At 45.5% G+C, this 22,103-nt stretch overlaps 1 protein-coding gene across 12 annotated transcripts in view; it reads left to right on the forward strand.

Annotated features, from left to right (window-relative positions):
• Window positions 1-659: 659 nt before the first annotated feature.
• The window catches only part of FAT3 (FAT atypical cadherin 3), a 419,159-nt gene continuing 397,715 nt past the window's right edge, over window positions 660-22,103 (forward strand). For 11 of the 12 annotated variants that reach the window (XR_011737022.1, XM_065832545.2, XM_065832571.2 and 8 more), the window contains exon 1: window positions 660-799. The gene's annotated coding sequence lies outside the window, so the exon portion shown is untranslated. Of the gene's footprint in view, window positions 800-16,494; window positions 16,532-22,103 lie in introns of all 12 variants that reach the window. The other variant, XM_071803302.1, reaches the window with a different exon arrangement.

The raw sequence follows: 22,103 nt of genomic DNA on the forward strand, positions 1-22,103 counted from the left end.
CTCATCACAACATCCTAAAAAAACAGGCAGAATGGGAACCTGGACAATTCAAAGGCACAGAAGGCACTAAATATGTTTCCTTGCAGGCAAAACCACAGGGAGCAGCTCTTTGGACAGGTGTAGCTTTCACAGCGGGCTGTCACAGGCTCTGTACCACATACATAGGGCTCAGCAGCGTAGCTGTGCTCACAGGCAAGTTGCAATGGCACTGGTACCGGGAGCCTGCCCCAGTGCTCGGACGGGCTCATCCCGGGGTGGTTCACCGGCTGCCCCAGCCGCCTCCATCTCCCGCCGCACCCCCGGGAGCGGCTCCCCCGGCACCGCTCAGGGTGCAGGGGAATCCGTGCAGAACCAGACGGGGAGGCAGCCGGTGAGCACAGCCCGGCACTGCCCGGCCGGCCAGCGCCTTCCTCCGGCAGCGCGACGGCAGCAGAGGAGCGGTGACCCCCGAAGGGAGCTTGGGGACACCGGCTGACCCGGCGCCTTCCCGGGAGGGGGTGACCTTGGGCGAGTCCCCTGGGGGGAGAGACTTTTCGGGATCGGTTCAGCGACTCCCCGGGGGCCGCGGCTGGGGCGGTGGGAGCCCCGCGGCGGGCGGGGCCGGGGCGGGCCGTCCCTCCCCGGGGCCGGGAGGCGGGCGCGGGCTGCGCTCCCGGCAGGCTGCGCTGTGCTCGGCGCGGCGGCCGGGCGGGGATCGCCCCCTCTCCCCTGCTCCCGCCTCAGCCCTCAGCGGCGTTCGGGGCGGCATGGAGACCCGGCGCGGGAGGCCGCGGGGCAGCCCCCGGAGCTGAGCCGGCCGGTGCGTACCCGCCTGGGGCTGGGGAGCGGGGCGCGGAGGGGATGGCGGACAAACTTTCCGCCGGGCAAACTCGGCGGTGCGCGGGGGGCGGCGGCCGCGGGGGCGCCGGGGGCTGCGGCCTCGACGTGGGGAAACTTCTGCCCGGGGGGGGTCCGCCGGGGCTCCCTCCGCCCCGCTCTGCCGGGGAGCGGAGCCAGCGCTGTCCCCGTGTCCCGCTGTCATCCCCGCGCTCCCCGAACCTGCCGGCGGCGAGTCGCTCTCCCACTCTGCCCTGCAAGGTGCAGCGCCGGGCGGCTGCCCCTGGGCTCGCTCGCCGCGTCGCGCCGGGTTTTAGCTCGCATGCAGGCAGGAGCTGTGTGATCGTTATTTATTTAATTTTCCTCGTGGCTTTTTAATGTTTTTCCTTTTTTTAAACATTTTTTTTTGTCGCTGGGAGTGGGCGAGGGAAGGAGGGGGTGTGCGTGTCTGTCGCTGCTCTTCAGCTGCAGTTGCTCTTGGCTGAGCCTGGGGACTGGCCGCAGCTGCTTGGGCTGGGGAGGGAGGGATGTTACCGGAGGACTTGCCTATTCGTATTTTTAAATATCTATCTATATATATGTTTTTTTCCCCAAATATTTTTAGAAGCGGGGCGGGGCGGGGGGGGTGGGGTGTCGCCTTGCCCTCCCTATTTGCAGGTACTGGGGCGCTGGTTGGAGCTGGGGGGGAGCGCCCTGCCCCGGGGCGGGGGCGCTGGGGGCGGCGGGGGGAGCAGCCGTGCCCCCCCGGCCTCTGCCGGGCTCTGCCGGGGCTCTGGTCGCTCCGGGGTCTGCGGGCCAGAGGCCGGAGGGTCCCCATCCCCGCCGTGCGACCGCCCTCAGCATCCTCGGGACGCCCGAAACTCGGACGGTGTGCGAGTGTCTGTGGGTGCGTGTCCGTGCGCGTGGGGGTGTCCGTGCGTGGGGCGGCGCTTGGAGGGAACCTGCTCCGGCTGGGATGGGTTAAACGTAGTTCTCCCGGCTCTAACTTCTGCTATTAAAGGAGATAATCCAGCCTCTCTTGCCCACTTTTTGAACCGCGCTGGATTATTTGCAGGAGGAAAAGAGAAGCGTGCTTCCCCAAGAAACGCATCAGTGGGTGTCTTTTTCCTTTTTTTTGGTGATTGTTCGTGGTGGCTTCATGCCCTTGCTTTGTTGTGATGAGGATTAAGAGTTGCCGAGTGTCCTTAGTCCCAGATCCAATTAAAATAAATGCAAGTAAATGGGACATAAAGGGAAGGCAGCACTGGCATCCCGGCAGAGGCACTAAAGCATCAAGGTTGGTTAAAAGGAAAGAGACTTGAGGAGATGAATGCTTTCCTTCTTACTCATTTGCTTTCTCTTTGCAGCGCTGTCAGACAGGCTTAGTGAGGTGCACCGTTTGATCAGGGTTTTGCGAATCCTTAACCAATCTGTCCAGCAGAAAGAAAGAAAAAATGATGTCTTTTGCACAGGCATTTTAACTTATCTCTCATTTAGCAAAGGCTTTGCTTTATGAAATCTGGTTTGAGTTCTCAGCACAGGAATTAAAAATCATTCTTAGTCACTGCCTGGACTGTGTGCTTTCACTGAGGGCTTACTCCTGGTTTGGAGCAGTTGTGGGGAGGGTGTAAGTCTTAACTGGGAAAGCAGAACAAGGAAAAATAGCCTGGCAAGTTCTTGGCTGTCTTGTTTTTCTTCCTGCTGACATACAGAGGGCTTATCCTTCAGTTGAACAGAAAGTTACTTTTGTTGCTTGGAGAGGACTTGGTGGTGGATGCGAGGAGAGAAGGAACGATCCCCCCACAGCCAGCTTGCCTTTGGAGAGTGCTGCTGAGAAAGAGCTTGCAACTGTGATATTTGTGTCCAGAAAACGCTGGAGTCTTGTTGAGAGAGCCAGGTAGGAGCCAGTGTACTGCAGGGCTGGAAACTATGGATATCCCTCTGCCTGATCCTTTGGTGGTGCTAGTGTTGTAGAAAATCAGCAGGTTGGTTGTACTTGCCTTGATGCATCAAATCATACTGTCTTTTTCTTTACCTCTGCTGTTTTTTTTCTTAAGCTTGGTTCTTAACGTAGCATCTGTTGGCATCTTGATGACTGTGCTCTGTACCTGTGTGCCCATGGTATGCAGGATGCTTTCTGAGCCGTGTGTTATGCTGCTGTGTTGTTATCCTGTGTGTGCAGGAGAGGGATGGGGTGTAATCCACCTCCACTTTTCCTAAGTGCTGGCTGGCTTCGTTTCTGACGTGAGGGCCTTCTATTCCACCAGGTTACGTTGTCACGGTTCCTACCATCAAGATGTGCTGTCGTGACCTGATGTGCTCTGGTTGATGGATTCTGTCAAATACAATGAAGTGAGCAGTTAGGAGAGAGTTGGGGTGTTTAGCCACTGCTTGTTAGGAGCAGTTTGTAGCTGCTGTTCCACTACAGATGTACTTCTGTGCTGAGTTCTCAAATGTCTTCTGACACATGCCAACTGCGCTCATGCCACTTGTATTTACAGACAGGTTTTTCTGAAGGACAGAAAGTTGGTTAGGATAAGGTTTGTTTTAGCATGGTGTGCCAAAGCGAGGCACCATACTTCTGGATGCAGGTTTGAATCCCTTACAGTTTGTCAGTGCCTTAAAGTTCTTAACTGTCTGGTAAGTGTTTGGTTGCTTATGTGAAGGGTTTCACGACTTCTGTCTGTGGTTCATAACACAAAAGCTGCTGTCACTGTTAAGACCCTTATTGTGCTGGCTGGAAGTCCCAAGGCAGAATGGGCAGGGAGTCAAAATCTCTGCAACAGAGGTGAAATCCTGGCTACGCTGACTTCAGTGGGAACTTTGCCATAGACAAGAATGGGCCAAAGCTTCAATCCAGAAGTAGTCCTCCCTTCTTGTTGGTAATCCTGATGTATGCTCCAGGGAAGCTTTTACTTCTCTGCTGACACCCCGACTGTGTCTGTTAGTGCAGAGAAGATGTGAGTCTCTTAGGATGTCACGCTGTGTCTTTCTCGAGCAAAGCGTTCCTGGGAAGGAAATCATGGCAAATACGAGTGGAAATAAAACCCCAAATGTGGACACATGCTGACTGTCTTGTTTGTGTCCTGAGTCATTCCCAGGAATGCAGAACAGACACTCTCAACCCAGCAACATTAGCATTTCGAGGCCGCAGCAGAGGAACCGTCGGTAGGTGCACCCAGGGCATCCCCCAGTCCAGGCGTCTGCGTTTGCAAATTATCGGCTTAGTGACAGACATTGAATATGTGAAGCAACAGTACATTCATTAATTCAACTCTGCTTAGCCTGTGCACACTGAGTGAGTTTTCTATGTATGTGTGATCTGGTGAGCTATTCTCAGAGACACTTCATATATCCAGCATCCAGATAAATTTTTATGTTAAATGACAGTGACAAATGGGGAGTGTTTGATACTTTTTTTTTACCACCACGTGGAAGGTGTGTGGTGCAGAATATCAGAATACGCATTTAATCAGTGCTGGTTGAAAGCCAGTCCAGGTCGCGGCCATGTAATAAAACTGGTCTTTTCAACAGGAATACCTTGCTTCGGTTTATTATATTCAGTGGCCTAGAAGGGGATTTGTTAATATACAACAAAAATGTTCATTGGGATTGAGGTATTTGCATCTGTCTGATATATTTGATTTTTTTTTTCCATAGTGAGAACACTTTGGTGCCTGTAATTCCATTGCATACAGTTTTATTTTATGGTGCATTCTTTTACCGTGCATTCACCCCAGACATTTAGGTGTTTTGCTTACGTATGACAATGAAAGGAATGAAATATAAACTAATGTGGAACCGAGTAGCCTGTTTTCCATGTGCATCCTTGTACCCTTAGTTTAAGAGACTTAACTAAGGATATTGTAAATAGCTATAAATTATACGATGTTAGTGTCTCTTAGCGTGTTTTCAATGATAGTTTCTGCATCTAAAACAAACCAGCCCTAATTCTCATTTATTTTAGATAAATGCGTAGCCTTCATTTTGTCCCTGTGTCTAAAATGATAGATATCATGACAGGCATTGAATCAGACCCTGAAGTCATAATATTGATGTTAATATCCTGATGAGCATGTCAGTGGCAGGTAGGTTTTGGGCAGTGTTAGTACTGTCAGGATGCAAAAGATGGCAGTGCTGTGAAGAGGGATCCGAGCAAACCCCGCTGGGCTGCCCTTCAAACCTCCGCTCTCAGGTCTGCGGTGACTTCCAGCTTATGGGTTTGTTGGGGTTTTTTGTAAGTGCAATTCAAAGGGTTGATGATAACCATTAATAACCTTTGCACTGTGTGTTTTCTAAATCCTAAGGACTGTGTTCTCTTTAGTGCTTGGACTTGTGGGCTGAGCTGGGAGCTGGACTTGCTGGGTCCTGGACTAGAATACGCATCATGTGGTGGTTTGAGAGACACACTGTTCTTAGCTTGTTTTTTGCTTAACTTCGTATGAAATCTGCAAAATCCAGAGTAATTTGGAGTGAAATTGGTGTTCCATGGGATTAGTAGCAAAAAACCTCCTGAGTTCACTTTTTTTTTTCTTCAAAGAATCAAGAGCAGACCTTGTTGTGAGTAGTGTGCAGCTTTGTGTTGGAAAATTCCCCATTGTCTTATTGAGCTGTTGTTGATTTTGCTGCCAATCTTGGTGTATAGGCCTGGCTACTATAATAATTATACCTAAACGTGTCTGCGCCTGTACTGCCCATCATCCGCAGTTAATCAAAGCACAGACCCTGCGGGCACTTACAGCAAGTTAACGCAGACGAAAAACACCAGTGGCTTTGCCGGGGAGAAAATAAGATTTTATTTATTTCTTTGACATCAGTGAGTGTTGCTGTGATCATTACACCCGTGCCAACACCACGCGGCTTCTGCCGTGGGTTCGGTGGTGCTGCCCCACTGCTTGTGCAGAGCCCACAGCTCCGTCCCTTGGCTGCAAAGCTGGTCAGAGGGATGCGGCAACACACGAGGTGGCTCCTCTGAGCTGAAATCCTCCTCATTTCCCTGCTGTCTCAGTGGATTTCTCCCTGCTTTAAAAGGCATCTGTGATTTTTTTTTTTTAACTTATTTTTTATTTTTAAATGGGTTTAGCATCCCATCCTGAGAGGTGTTGGGCTTTCCAGGCAGGTGGCCATCAACAGGGCACTCTGTCTTCAGTGGAGCCACTGGTGGGGTTTAACGCTGACTGCGGTGAGAGTTGTTTTTGGGCCATTTAGGGCACTCCTTGCCCTGCAGCATTTCCATCTTCTTAACTTGATCCTGTAGAGAGCATCAGGGGAGGGGAAAATAGTTTCGATGACTTCCTGTAGTGCTGGTGAGAAATGGTCTGTCACCAGCCCTGGAAATGCACAACACAACTTGTCTTTGCTTGCACTGTGCAAACCGGCTGTAAATAACATTTCTTCTGTGTCTTTGCAGACTTCAAAGATTATTCCAGCTGTTTGGAGGAAGCCTAGTGAGAGAAGGTAGCTGGAAGTTTAATTGTAGCTTCAGGACTTGAGCTAAATCAAAATCCAAACAATCTGATAAAAATCGCAGCCACTTGAATGTTGTTAAAGGTTAAAAGTGAGCCCTCTTCAGAAAAACTATTAATGTTTTACATCTTAAAATAAAGGATCTTATTAATATTCCTAAATAACATTGAGCATAGATTATATTTTTGCCTTCAAACCATCTGAGCACTTCTTATGATAATGCAGATTAAATTTAGTGACAAGTGCGTATAATGACAGTACAAATGTCAGTTTTGCTATCAGATGTGTTGCACTGGTATCTTTTTAATATTAAACATGATTCTGTCCTGTATTGCTTAAACAAATCACGGCACCCAGAGTCTTAAGAGGATGTCTCTGTGTTCTGCCACAGGGTGACATAATCTGTTGACTCTTCCTATTTAAATAACTAGTTAATAATTTTGACATGTACATGTCTGGGGTGGGTTTGGTTTTTTTTTTTTTCTCTTTTTTTTTTTTTTAATTTTAAGATGGTGTTTGAAATTCTTTCATTTGTATTCTCTAAGTGGCAATTAAATAACAGCAGCTCATGCTGTGGGTCAGTTGAGTTAAGTCACTGCCTGCATGGCTGCATCTTGGTGGTGTGATCGCATGCGAAGTTGAATTGCCGGCTTGTGTTTCATTGGGATGACCTAGCTTTATGGATTTTCACTGCAGTGCAATACATGCGATGGATACACTGGCAAGCAATAAACCCAGAGCTGAGGTTTTACGTGCATGTTTTTCCTAGAGGCTTTCCGTGAAACTTTTTAGTCAAAATTCAAACACTACCATTCACTGTTAGGATCTTCAAGAGAGCCCAATTGCTAGCTTCCTTTGGAAAAGCCCAGCCTTTTTGTTCTTGTACTTTGGAAAAAATGTCATTTGCTGTTCCTGCTTTGCCCCTGATAGTGTGCGTCCATATGATTGTAGTGGTCTGGACTTAGGAAAAGCCTGTGCTACTCAGAAGGAAATGTTCCTCTGGCAAGGAAGCTAGAGGACTGCATGGAACAACAGTATTAATAATAATAATTACTACTGTTACTTTAAGCTGGAGGTTTTCATTCAGGGCCAGGATGAAAACAGAGTGAAAAGGCAGCTGCTACTTTCCAGTAGCCAAAAGGCTTCAGTTTTATCAGACACTGAATAGCTGGAGGGTGATGTGAGGGATGGTGCAGGGATGAGGGGAGATGTGCTGATAAAGCATCCTTGTACCTCTGCCCATTGCCCAGATGTTGGATAATGCTGCAGTTCTTGCAAGTTTTCTTGGAGCAGGCTGGTTTTGAAGTCTTGCAGTTGACCTCCCACCTGTGGATGCAGCTCTCTCCAAATGATGTGCGAGCTTTGGATCACCTCTGATGCCTTGGACGGGGCTTTGCTGGCCTGCCTTGGTGCCCTGCAGCAGGATGCTGGCTCGCTTCCCTCCGCCTTGCACGGCAGCATCTGTTCGGGAGGTTCTTTACCCAGCGTGGCTTGTGCAGGGAATATTTGAAGATGCCCACAAGGCTCCTTTGGTGTAGTTTATTGCATTAGTAAAAAGCGTTGTGATACAGATCATTAGGAGGAGTATAAGCAAATATTCCGTGTGCTTTTGCAGCCGTGTCGTGAGGTCAGAAATAAGTGGTGAGGAACATACGCAGCTGATGGGGGTTTGAGAATTGACTCTCGCCAATACGTGATGTGTCCGCTTGGCAGCGGTTTGTATTTGGGCAAACTGACACAGTGAGGTTTAGCTGAATTCATGCTGAGATCCTGGTCCTCTTAAGCTTGCACAGTGCATGCTTGGGCTCTGTGTCGGAGCAAGCAGCAGATAATGTAGGCAGAGAAAGCCCGAAGGACCCTGATGAAAATGAAGCTTACGGTGCTTCCCTATGGATTAGTTTGGTATAGGGGAAAAGACCTGCATACTGTGTTGAAGCAGCAGGATGCAGAGTTTTGTTTCTTTTTTGCTTTCTCTCTGCTTCCTCCGCTGTTCCCAGAAGCTGCATCCTGGAACATCCTTCCTAGAGCTATTTCCCTTTTTGATGTGACACCTAAAACGATTCATGAACATTAATAAGTATCAGTTGACCCACTGCTGACTTCTTTGGGTGTAGGGTGTGAGTGTGGGAAGACTAAGGAGAAAGTGGAAGAGAGGAGAGAGAGGATTTCAAGGTAAGGAGTGAGTAGAGGTACTTGTTGTCTGGGCATGGGTTAATGAATGTTGAGAAGCAAAGGATGGGAAAAGAAACAGTGGGAAGGTGCTGTTTTCTGATGGTGATGCCTGAATGAACTTGGAATTTTTGGGGTCCTGGACAATGCTAGGAATGGAGAGAGGGAGAAAGATGGGCAGGGAGTTTTAGCTGTATTAACCTTTACTTTAAATGTTTTGGGGGCTTTTTGTTTAAACTCTCTTACGTATCTGAGATTTACAGTATGGCTAAAATAACATAGCTAATGTCTTTGTTTGGTGTTCTTAGATTGACAAGCCTAACGTGCTTTCAGACCTAGTGTTTCATTAGCTGACTGTATGTGCAAGCAGACAGTGTGTCTGCACATAGGTTCTGGGAGACAATGATGTATGAACTATCTGGCTGAGACTGAACCAGATTTGAATTTCAGACTCTCATAAAAAGTGCTGATAACTTTGGGCATGTTTCTTCCTTTACGTTGTTGGTTTGTTTTATCTGTAAAAATTAAGATGACAATAATAATAAAAGGAATTTTACCACTTATTCCCAGAAGCTTTGAATACGTCGTTATTGTGATAGGCAGACAAAAGCTAAATGTGCGTGTCTATTGCATAAACTCGCATCACTTCTCTCACTAACTCTTCTGAGAGATTTCCTTTTGGCTTCATATTTTCCCTGCTGCGCAAGTACTTTTTAGCCAAAGCGTTTATGAAATGAATTTAGCATTCCATCACTCCTGCAGATGTAACACATCTATCACAGTCTGCGTGCAAGGGGCTGGTCTGCCCAGCGTGCTGGCCTGGCTTGGACCTGCATCGAGAGGGTCATTGGCAAGGGGGGGGAATCTGAAGTATCCTGCAATGATTTGCACTTATACATATAATTTTTCTAAGCCTTTTACATAAGAAAGAGCTAAACATTTTAAATAAAAAGTAATTTGTCTCCCGATTGCTGCATTGCTGGAGTCTTAGGAGCATCGTTACTCATTTGGGTAGTCCTGCTGGGTATGTCAACCCTGTGTCTTGAGGGTTGTTCAGATATTGCCATCAGGACCAAAATTACTCTCTAACAGCCAGAGCTCAGCCCTCTACAGAGTCAGGAGCTTGTGAACCCAAGTACCCGTGGTGGCCGCTGATGCTCCCTGGCAGCTGGGGGCTTGCCCGGCAGCCGTGTGCAGGAGCAGGCTGGACAAGGAGCTTGTCAGGGCCAGGGAGCATGCTGTGCTCATGGCCATTCCTGCAGGTGCCCTTCAGGGGTTGTATGGAGATACGCATCGGCTTTAATAGGAATCGTTAAGCAGAAATTATGTAGGTCATTATCCTGTATAAAGTGGGAGTTCTTGTGCACTGCGTGTACACATTGAGCATTGTGGATGTTATTGTGATATTTCCTTACAGAGTTTAAATAATCGTAGGATAGTTTGGGTTGGAAGGGACATTCAAAGCTCATCTAGTTCAATCCCCTGCAATGAGCAGGGACGTCTTCAAGTGGACCAGGCTGCTCAGAGCCCTGTCCAGCCTGGCCTTGAGTGTCTCCAGGGATGGGGCATCTACCACCTCTCTGGGCAACCTGGGCCAGGGTTTCACCACCCTCAGTGTAAAAAATTTCTTCCTCATCTCTAACCTGAATCTCCCCCCTTGTCCTGTTGTGACAGGGACTGCTATTAATAAAAAGTCTGTCCCCATCTTTCTTACAGGCCCCTTTTAAGCACTGAAAGGCCACAATAAGGTCTCCCCACAGCCTTCTCTTCTCCAGACTGAACAACCCCAGCTCTCCCAGCCTGTCCTCCCAGCAGAGCTGTTCCAGCCTCTGATCATTTCTGTGGCTCCTCTGGCCCCTCTCCAACTGGTCCATGTCTTTCCTGCACTGAGGGCTCCAGAGCTGGACACAGGACTCCAGGTGGGGTCTCACCAGAGCGGAGCAGAGGGGCAGAATCACCTCCCTCCACCTGCTGGCCATGCTCCTTCTGATGCAGCCCAGGATACAGTTGACCTTCTGGCTGCAGGTGCACACTGACAGCTCATGTCCAGTCTTTCATCCACCAGTACCCCCAAGTCCTTCTCTGCAGGGCTGCTTTCAATGCCTTCATCCCCCAGCTTGTATTGCTACTGGGGACTGCCCTGACCAAGGTGCAGGACCTTGCTTTTACATGTTTTAAAGTTATTTGTAATAGAATTGGCCACCTTCAGGATGCACTTTGAGTGGGCTGTCTTTATTGTACCGATGGCATATCTGTATTTGTTGCTGAAGGTTAGCAGAAGGCCTGGTTTGTACTTTATTATTGATTAAGTAGTTCCTGGCATTCACAGAGTCATTTTCAGTCCACTGTAGTGAAGCTGAGATCAGAATCTGGTTCTTCAGATTTCAGTCAAAAAGAATAGCGACTTCTTCTTGTGAGTGTTCATTTCCCTGCCAGTAGAGGCTGGATGACTTAATCCCTGCATATATCAACACATTGATCAAGTTTCACAGCAAAGTATCCAGGGGTAACTTTAACAAATATTTTAAAATGTAAGCCTGGGTTGTAATTTAAGGCCTCACATGGTTATACAGTTCTGGGTGTAATGGGAGTGACAGCTCAGGGCTGGATTTTAGGGTAGCTTTATCTGCAGTAATATTCAGCTGTAGGTCTATGAAAACAGCCTTCTAAAGTCAGAGCTCCCTGTGGCATGGCATTTGATCAAATATGCCTTAATAAAACCAGTGTGAGGTTCCACATGCAAAGGAAAAATAGAGTCTTTGAGAGTATCTCCCTTTCAGGTACCTGTTACGAACTTGTAGGGCTGAGATCCTTCGAAAATGATGAAGTTGGATTCATTTTGGGCGTGTTTCCTGAGGGAGATATGGCTGGTCGGTTTGCTCTTTTCCGTCTTTGTCTTTGGGTGATGCAATGAATGTAAGGCTGAAGCTCATCTCCTGGGTAGAGATTGGTGCAGAGCCCTTTGCGAAATCACTGCTGAGCTACTGTTGTTTATAGAGCAGGATTTCAAACCCAACCATCATGCAGAGTTGCAGGCCATGCCTTGCAGTGGAGGTACTTCAACGTGCTGCCTAGAGGAATCAGGATGTTTTTGAGATCTAGATGTGGAAATGCCATAGGCTGTACTCATCTCTTATTTCCCATCGACAGTGAGAGCCTTTCATTTGAAGTAGTGTTATTTTATCATGAGCCAAACAAAAATGCAGAATTAAGCTAAAAACACACCAGACTGTGCATTTCAGAAATACTGGGCAATCTGTTAATTTCAAATAAGAACCTTTTTCTAGCTTGCTTTCCTGTACTGATTCCTTTTTAGCCCTCAGCATCTCTTCCATGGCCATTTATCAGTTAACTTTGACAGTAGGTCACTGGGACAACAACAGGAATGAGAAGTCTGGGTTTTGCCACCATTTCCAAAACTAGTAACTTTCTTCCATAAGAGCTGAGACCCCAAGAAGAGCAGACTTCATCATATTGTGAACATATAAAGGTTTGGCATCTTCCTCAATATCCTGACTTTCAAGTCCAGCCAGAGATACTCAGTAGTTATGAAAGGAAAAAACAAGTCTGCAGACCAGCAGATCCCCCAAGGAAAACATTTTGCCATCCTCCCGTATGTGCCAGGGTTCTTCCCAATCTGGTCTACTGAAACAAGAAACTGAAGGGAAAAGTGGAAATCCTGAAACTCTTAAAAAGGTTGCAAATATTTCCCAAGTTCGTTTGAAGAGATGTTACTACCCATGACTTGCATGTCTGTTATCGTACACCTCTGCAATATCTCTGGCGGTCAAGATTGCAATGCAGATGTTGGTGGACTTGTTGCATCTTCAGCAGTAAGTCTTAAAGCTGTATATCCTAGGAAGGCATTAGTGACAAGCCCTCATGCTTCATTTAAATGGACAGGGTTGTGCTCCACCTGCAGCGGTACTGCAGAGACATGGGATTCTGATTTATTCTGGCAGTAGCTTTCTCTAATGGGTTCCCAGAAAACATGTAGAATATCTTGGTATTTAGTGTGTGGGTGTTTCAGAAGGTTAACCTTTAGAAGGAGGGAGCTTATGAAGCAGTTTGATAGGAATGACTGATAATGGGTCAAAATGCTGCTAAACAGCCCATAACTGTGGCTATCTGGTATGGTGTTGCTGAGAGCTTCACAACCAGCCCCCTTTGTGGCTTTGGTTGCACTTATGTATTGGGGACACAGCTTCAGCCCACAAACACATTGTTTGTTCAACTGGTAGATACCAAAAGGCTTCATGATGAAGGACAGAATCCTTACACACGTTTTAGAAATGAAGGAATCAAGGCAGATGAGTTGTCTTGCTCCACGGTCATGCAAGGGTTTGTGGTTAAGTTACAAAACCCATCTGTCCTACAGTTTTTGATGAGCTGCAGACCATGCTCAGCAGTTCTGCTCAACAAGAAGAAGTTACTACAAGGTTGTTGTGTGGTTTCCTTTGGGAGGGAGCTTTTTACTTAATGTACAGAGCTGGTGTACCCAGAAGGAGACCAGTCTTGCGATGGGTTTGGTGGTGCTGCAGGCCCCTAAGATCCTTTTGTGTTGGACATAACCTTCTTCTCCTTTTCACCATAGGCTGGCTGATACACTACTTCCTTCCATTTAAATATCTAATATGCTCCCTGTTTTTTTGTAGGATCAGAGGAGCACAGAAATGGATGTAAGGTGTTTTGGATCCTCCTTTTTCTGCCGCTACCATTTTTTTTTCTGTTAATGCAACTTGACTGGAATCACCTATGTTTTCTCTGAAAACCAAAGTTTTGTGGTTTCAGCCTTTGGGGCTCTCTTTTCTGGTGTCATTTTACCTTGCGCTGTCTTGGACTGTCCTTGTGCATATATGTGTATAGCAAGGAACACATAAGGGAAGATACCAAAGAAGAAGAAATCCCAGTTTGCTGCCTTGCATCTCTTGAGTCCCTCCAGCAGCACAAGCCCTGGCTACATCCTGGTCTGTGCATTGTGTAAGCTTGGCCCAGCTCTGTCATGGTAGTGAAGTGAAGTTCATGTTGGTTGGGATGCTGCGCATGTTCATTTAACTCGAGATTCCCTTTCCTCTAAGAGACACTTAATAACAGCATAGAAGTAATTAAGTGGTGTTTCCCTATAAATATTTTCCTCCTTATCATCAGCAGAGCTGGAGATAAATGAATCTCACCTGTGAAGGGTTGCCTCAGCCTAGTAACAGAGGGTCCCTCTATGTTTAATGAGAAGCATTTCCAGGTGGAACCCTTCCCTTCCCTTCCCTTCCCTTCCCTTCCCTTCCCTTCCCTTCCCTTCCCTTCCCTTCCCTTCCCTTCCCTTCCCTTCCCTTCCCTTCCCTTCCCTTCCCTTCCCTTCCCTTCCCTTCCCTTCCCTTCCCTTCCCTTCCCTTCCCTTCCCTTCCCTTCCCTTCCCTGTAGGTGTTTCATGCCACTCCTATTGATTACAGTGGTGGTGGAGTTGACTGACTTCGATACATAACTTCTAGCTGGTTGAAATCAGATGAGAAAAATTCCCCGCTTATCATCTTGGGTGGGTTTAGTGACCTCCAAGAGTGCCACAACACTAGTGCCTGTTGGAAGAAAATATTGGTAAAAGGAGAGTAAATAAAGATCTTTACAGATTAAAAAGAAAAAATAGAGACAGTGCCACTGCTAGACTAGATTTCTTTTAATTTGAAGGCTCAGGATGGTTAGCAGCTACTAATGTGCTGTGCTGAAGATATTCTGCTATAGGAATCATGTGGGTGTTGTGTTTTTTGAAAGTAGTCTTTGGACAATGTTCTTGACAAAGGTAAGCACACTTAACTTACAGAGTCTGTCGTTAGGAAGCAGCAATTAGAAAGGAAAGAATAGCAGAAATTAAATGAGAAAGAAAATTCTATTAATGCCTATCTTTGTGGTAGTAAGTAGGTCAGTGAGCTGAGAAACCCCAGACAGATTTGCAGTTCCCACACAGTGAGGCTGGAAGAAAGATGCTGAAGCAGAGGCGGTGATTTAATCAGAGGTTGGTGGTGTGAAGGAAAGAATACTGGATGCATAGTCAAAATTGTAGAAAACATCTCTGATTTTGGAAATAAACAAAAGCCTGGTGTCTCTGCATTGCCACACAGAGGCAGCCAAACCCCTTGTCTGTGGGTTTTATGGATGGAGGGGCTTAAGCTGTTTAATTGAGGCTGTGCAGGATTATTCTGTTGTGCATGTGATTGCTGGCGATGGTGCGAGGCTCCGTCTCCCTGTATGTCCCGTGCCCGGCAAACCGTGCCGCTGCCTGGGTGGTGCAGGGACCCCCGGCACTGGGCTGCGGTCACGGGGCGCACGCAGGGATCGGGGTGTCCCAATTCGGGACCCACAGAAAACCCTTTGCGTGATGAGCAAGTGGCGACACCAACTCCCTCACCCTGGTGAACACAAGGGTAAGAGTCCAATTAGTTTGCAGATAATGAGGCGGTCACCGAAAGAAGGACTGGAGTTTGGCAGAGCGAAATGGGAGCATTCTCCTGCTTCCATTTTGGACTCAGGAACCTCATTATTTAGTTGTGTGGTTATGAATGAAGTTCTGGCTTTTGAGGTTTTAAAGGAGTCAGTGATCATCATGGTATAGCTGGAGATGACGCAGGGTAGTGTAGCAAATGGGTTGCTGTGGGGGGACGGACCAGATAGCTTTTTTGGGAACATTCCTAGGGCTAACGGAATAGGAGAATAATTCCTGGGTCCGAATATGGGCATATCAATATAAAAAAATAATCAAATATATTAGTATTATTAATTAGCATTAGTATGCTTATAAATATCACCAGGGTGGGTGTCAGGAGGATGGGACCGGACTCTACAGTGATGCACAACAATAGGATGAGGGGCAGCGGGCACAGACTGAAGCACAGGAGGTTCCATCTGAATATGAGGAGAAACAACTTTACCTTGAGGGTTCCAGAGCACTGGAACAGGCTGCCCAGAGAGGTTGTGGAGTCTCCTCTGGAGACATTCAAACCCACCTGGACACATTCCTGTATGATCTACTCTGGTGAACCTGCTTTAGCAGGTGGGTTGGACTGGATGATCTCCAGAGATCACTTCCAACCCCAACCATTCTGTGATTCTGTATTAACCATACTTTATTATTTAGGTAGAAGAATTCCAAACCTATCTTTATGCGGATTAATGCTTATTAAATGAGGGATTAAAATTGTCATAGTTCAGTCTATGAAATTAGAAACAACTGAAAGAACTGAACTATTATTGCACAGAGAGGAGATACTGGTGAAGTGACAGCAATGACTGGGATACGCATTGGCGTTGGTCAGCCAGGAGTGCTCTGGGGCTGACTGGTGATTACAAAGCATCAGGAGGAGACTTGTCAGCACCCTGGGGAGCCCAATCTGCTGTGTCAGTAGAAAATATGATGAGAAATCCTGAGTGATCTGTTGTTCTGAAAATGCTTGGAACCTCTGAAGTTTTACTTATTTTTGTTTGGTTGCTTTGGTTTTGACAGAATCTGTATTTTGAGTTTTAAGAAGTGATAGGATGAGCTGGTTTTGCAAGCTTCTAGTTAATCTGATGGTTTTAAGTGGAATTGTTCAGGAACATTTTAAAACTTAAGAGTGCGCTTTTCCCGTTTTCCAGCTCTTCCAATATTTTTTCCATTCTTTAAGGGACAAGGTGGAAAAAAGGTAACAACAGGTGGTTGTTGCACAGCAAAACCTGTAGTTTTTCTCCAAGCAGTTTAAAAAAAAATCATAAACTTGAATGGGACATTTTAATAAAAAGTAAGCGTGTGCATGAACAGAATTAACAGGTATCCTCATCTACTTTTTTTATACTATGTAAATTTACTTAACGTGTAGAGAGACAGTGAGCTGTGTACCTGTTTAGTTTTCACGTTAATGAAGCTCTAGGTTGAAAGAAGATGAAGTTATAAAAATGAAGTGCTGTATGGCATTGATTTCTCTAGACGCTAACAAGGCAGAATTTGAGTGGATATGACAAGAAAGTAATGTCTCTGTGGGCTCAAATGCCAAATTACAGAAAATGTAAATAAATTAACTGAGTCATCCTGTTACTTTGCAGGCTAAGCAAGTTACTCAATTTCTGGAGTCTTCGAGAGGTATGTAAAACTAGTGATGCGGTACTAAAGGAGTATGACATAGCAAAATAATTTCTTGGTGCATTACAGGATTATATTTTGGAACAGGTTGTTTCGCAGAAGAAATTGTTTTTCGTTTAATATGTGGTTGTATCATGGGATCAGTTGCAGGAGTAATGAAAATCAACCCACCAAATGACTGGGATTAAAAGACAAGTTCAGTCTTCTTCAAGGTATTGAGTGAATCCATAGAAGTGTTGGGATAAATTAACCCAAGTTATAAATGAATGATGAGAGGCATGGCCGTGGCTCTGTTGCCTTTGGAGTGATGTGGCCGTCGGTCTCTGCCGTGGGGTCTTACTCCTGCAGCTTGTCCCGAGGGATTTTAGAACTACCTCATTGCACAGCTGTCTCTCAGAATAACTTTGATATTTTGGGGTGTCCTATTTGTGTGTCTCGGTGGCTTTGTTAGTTGTAAAATTTGCAATAAAAAGGACAGGCATTTTCCTTTTTTTTCTTTCCCCCTCTTCACTGGTGCTTTGTGTTCAACCTGGGGCCGTAGCATCCACCTGGAAACATCCCTAATCTCACATGGCATTAGCTTCTTTAGGCTGGGTACTCCTGCATCAGGTTTTTATTTCCCTGTTTTAAGCGTTAAAAGTACGTTTGTGCTTAAACATCAGCTTTAAGTGGTATTGCACAAATGCAAGTGAAAAACTGGCCTAAGAAAACAAGATGATGCTGTCTGAGAGAAATTTTAGCTTCACTGTAAAATATCAGCCTGAAACTGAAAGGGGAAAATGCTCCTCGCAGTGTACATTGGCATGTTCATTAACATGAAGTAAGCACAACTGGAGTCAGTGATATCATCAGTTTTACAGCACAACTTCAGAGCAGTATTTCATTTCAGGAGGAGCCATCATCAGCTCAGTGGGTAAAGAATCATTACATGTTTTGGCGTGGATTGTATTTTAGTGTAGTATGGGTATTTCTAACTCAAGTCCAGGTTGCAGTTAGGTAGAAGTCTTCCTTTCTGTGATTTCTGCCTGGTTTTGCCTTTCGTAGCTTTAACAAATGAGTGAAAAGAACTCATTTTTCTGTCTTGGTTTTTGTACACTAAAGATATATCCCATCAGTTGTGATCTTATTCAGTCATCTTTGGAATTAATTTTTCAAGACTTAGTTTTTATTTTTAAGAGATTGAAGGTGTTTCGTTTCCCTATTTTATAAATGTAATGAAAAACCATCACATATGCCTTTTAAAATGGATTTTCTGGTTTAGCATCTTTATTCTGATATATTTGGTCTAAGTTCGGAGAAGGCAGGAAAGTGACTTTTGAGACTCTTATTTTTCCTGTTTCTGAGTTGGCCTCACATTTATACTATTTTTTTTATTACTTTCTGGAAATAGAAATACAGAGAGATAATACACCTATGCAGAAGTAATATCCGTCTATGAGGAGGTGAACAGAAAAAATATGTATCTATCCTGCAGAAATAGAATATATATTAGTTTACGTTTCTTTCTATATTTTGAGTTTTAAGAAGTGATAGGATGAGCTGTTTTTGCAAGCTTCTAGTTAATCTGATGTTTTTAAGGTCTGCTTTCCATTACAGTCGAGCAGACTTACTCCACATTCAAGTTGCTAATTCTTGACACGCAGGATGTTTTCCATCTCATTAAAATGTATTTATTTATTTTGCAGTGAGAATAGCTTCCTTAAGATGCTTCTTTTGATCTTTGGTAATGCCACAGACTCAGTAAGACTGCCAGCATAAAGTGGTGTTTATCTCATTTCAGTTTTACATCCACCGTTAATTAGACCTGAATAATATAACCCCATTGCAAAAGCTGTTTTAGTTCGCTAGATCTCAATATGATGTCCAATAAGATGCAAATATTATTAGTGCTTGGAAATTGCTCCCTGTCTGTAATTGGAAGGCTTCTTCATGTGTTTCTGGGATTTTATTTGCATTTTTTGGGTTTTAGGCCTTTTAAGAAGTGGGGGAGGAGGGGAAAAGGTATAGTGAGAAGTGCAAAGTTTTTGCAAAATATATATATATATTTTTTTTTTTTTTTTTTGGAGCTTGAATTTGTAATATCACTTACGTTTCTAGGGCAACAACTTAATGTAATGCAGCTCAGCAGCTGAAATACTTTTCCCAGCAGCTGCAAAGTGAAGTTAGCAGGACCCACGGTCTGTTCTGCAGCTGATGCTGGGAGCGTTGTGGCTGCTGGGGGTGATGATGGTCCCCCCGCTCCCCTTTTGGGTGGCCTTTTGGGGAGCAGCAGGCAGCACTGAGGGATGCTGCAGTGGTCCTCAAGCGAGGTCATGGTACAGGGTGCTGCCAGTTCAGGGGAGTGCATAAAATCAGATTTCCTGTAGCTCTGTCTCAGGAGAAGCTCTGAAAGGAGGGAGGAGGTGACAAAGTTGAGCTTTCTCCAGCAACTTGGAATTGAGAGGAATGTGAAACTTCACAGTTTTCTCCCATCTTGCTCTTGAAAGTTAACACAAGAAATAGATATGATTGGGAGACAGCTTTCTGACAGAAATCCCAGAACCTTCATTCCCAGAAGCTGAGATGGTGACAAGAAGCTGGGTACTCAGCAGGGAGTTACCCGAGAATTTTGTTGACTGAGTTAAATCCTCCAGCAAGCAGGTGTCGGGTAAATGTTTTGATTCTTTGCAGTGCATATTTGCATATTTGAAGCTTTCTGGTACTTATGGCTCATTTTAGTTTGCCAAAATCTTGAAAAGAGGAAACCAGCAAACCCCTTAATTTTTATGGGATGGCTGTGTAGTGGTTTCTAGACCTGCGTGCCCCAAGCTGGGCTTCTCAGTGCAAAGGTCCAACTTGTCCTGCCCACATCATGGGAGGTGATGTACGTGCAGGTCCAGAATGTTGGAATCTTATGGGTAATTATGGATATATCACACCTCAACCAATGTGAAAGGACGTTAATCATTGCTGTCTGAGCTTCTCCAACCCTGTATCCTTTTTGCATCAACACCTCTGATGGATCGCTCTTGTCCTCCCCAGCGTCACTTGTATCTGATTTCTCAACCAGGGTGGGTAGGTGTGGGTGTAGCAGGTCAAGGTGGAACCACCAGCAGCTCTGGCCCTTCCAGACGGTTCCATGAAGCATTTTGAAGCTTTGATGCAAAGCAAAGCTTTATCCATAGCGATGTTTTGTTTATGAACGTAATTTTTTAATTCATGCAAATATGCTGGGAAGGTTCGGGGAGGAGAAAACATGCTGAGAGAGTAACACTTGACGCCTTCAAGCATTTTTATTTTCTTGATAAAAAAGCTTTTTGTGTAAATTTTTCTGCTTTCTCACTTCTCATTTGCTGGGATCATGAAGGATGATAATATGCTCTCTGCAACCTTTGGTGTATTTTCGTCTGGTACATTAATAGATTCCTTAGTACTTGAGGAAAAGCAAGTCTCAACTTACTGGTTGCTAATCAGAACATGGAAGTGGTATTTTTTTTTCTAAAAACTGTAATTCAGGGTTATGCAAGTGCAAAAATAGCTTTAGGCTACAACAAATATTTTCTTCAGCAGGTCTAGCTCATTTTATTGACATATTGTTTCGTAAACTGCGTGTGACTTGCATTGTTCTCAACTGAAATAACTTGCATCAATCAACATAAGAGGGTAATTAATTTACATATTCTCATTGTGGAAAAGTTCCAAACTTTTTGTTACTGTACAGTGCTAGACTTGAGAGAGGAAAAGTGCAATAACATTTTGGGTTTGGAGTTTGTTTTTAAGTTATTCTTCACTTCTCTTTGTGCTGAGGAAAGCTTGTGACCTTAAATTTGAGCTTGACGTAGCATTGACTGAAAATAAAGCAAGACTTAGGAGTGAAATTGTATTTTGTGACTGTGTCGCACATCAGTACAGCCTCCATGAGATGAGGAGAGGTCTGCTATTGCGTGCCATAGCAAAACACCGTCCAAAACACTTGTCAAGAACAAATGCAAGAGTATTAACTGTTTCCTTTCCATATGAGAATATGAGGCCAGCAGGGGAGGCTCTGGCAGGTAGGGAGTCTGATGAATTTTGTTGGGGATGTGCCTGGCACCTCGCCACCTGCCAAAGACAAGTGGATACATGTGCAGTGCATTGTCTTTGGATAGGCACATGCTGGCTTCTGTTTGCCTGAGGCACCAAAGGTCTCAGAACCACCTGAACTTTGTGAGTCCATTGCTGGGGTGTAGTTAGAACACAAGTTTCTGAATCTGATGAAATGCAGAGAGCAGTGTGGGTATTGCTGTGAATGGGCTGGCAGCTGGAGGCTTTTGAGTGAGTGTGGACTTGGGTTTCTGAAGGTGGAGCGTAATGCGTCTTCCTCTCCTCCTCTGCACCCTGAATATACTCTGTGCATGACATATTAATAGCCTTTTTTTTTAACCTCCATAGGGTAACGGAGCATTAATGCAGGATGCTCAAAGCCTCCATGTACCATACACAGGCTACTCGGGCAAATCACTTTACCCATATCATCGTTAAGAATGAAACCTCCTATTTTTAAACCTGAGAAAATGTAATGCAAAAGAGTCTTCATTTTATGTTATGCATTCTCTGTTAGAGTGCTTGGTCTTTTGCCAGCATATCATTCATTGGTACTGTGACCTTAATTCCTCACTTCTAAGCAGGATCCCACCACCTGAGGGGATATCACTGGAGGTGAGAAAACTGCTCGGGGAGGCAGGGCATCGGATAAGATTTGCCTGATATCAACTGAGGATATATTTTGGGAAAAACAAAACACTTCTGTTTCTCTTTGTTTTTGTTCTTTAAACAAGATTCCGGATATTTCACTTGAGGAGCTGCCCATGAACAGCTAGCATTCAGGCTGGTGGCAGTGTCCTCTCCTGCTAGTAGCTTTCTGATGCTGAGTGTTGCATCTCTTGTCCCGATTTATTATTCTCCTGCAAGTGAGAGTGCTGCTGTGATTAAGCTGCTGTAGAGACACGGGCTGCATTTTCTGGCTTCGAGGCCTCGTCCTGGGATGCAAGGTCAGGATATATTATAACTGAGGTGCACAGAGGTTCTGCTCGTGCTAACAAAGCCTAAGGTGCTTCTCCACGACCAGCGCTGAGAAGCAGCAGGGTTGGTCCAGCTCACTGGTAACGTGCCCGATCTGCAGAGTATGTGCTGCCTCCTGCTTGCTCGTAAGCCCAAGTCTCGCTCCTCCTGTGCCTACGCAGAAAACCCTGCTTGTGTGTGGTGAGGTTTTCAAGCTGGCTGTGCCGGGGATGGCTCACAGCCCATATTCTGCTTTCAGTCAAGCTGGTAACTCTCCCACTTCCCAGCGAGGACTCAGGCAAAACCCAGCTGAGTACCAGTTAGCTCTCAAGAGTTTTCCTGCATTTTTCCCTGGGTATGTGAAAGAGTGAATGAATTTCCTGATTTGCTGGCAAAGAATCAGAGGAGTGCTTGACCCAGCAATGAAAAAGTCTTTGTGATTATTCACTCAGGGACGTTAAAGGCAAAGGAAGCCAACGAAGGTTATATAGACATATGGGCAATGTGACTGTTGGCAACTTGGCAAGACTGAGTTAGTCCCAGGTGCTCTTAT

The sequence above is a fragment of the Patagioenas fasciata genome, chromosome 1 (genome assembly GCF_037038585.1).
Source record: "Patagioenas fasciata isolate bPatFas1 chromosome 1, bPatFas1.hap1, whole genome shotgun sequence".
In the NCBI taxonomy this organism is placed as follows: Eukaryota; Metazoa; Chordata; class Aves; order Columbiformes; family Columbidae; genus Patagioenas; species Patagioenas fasciata.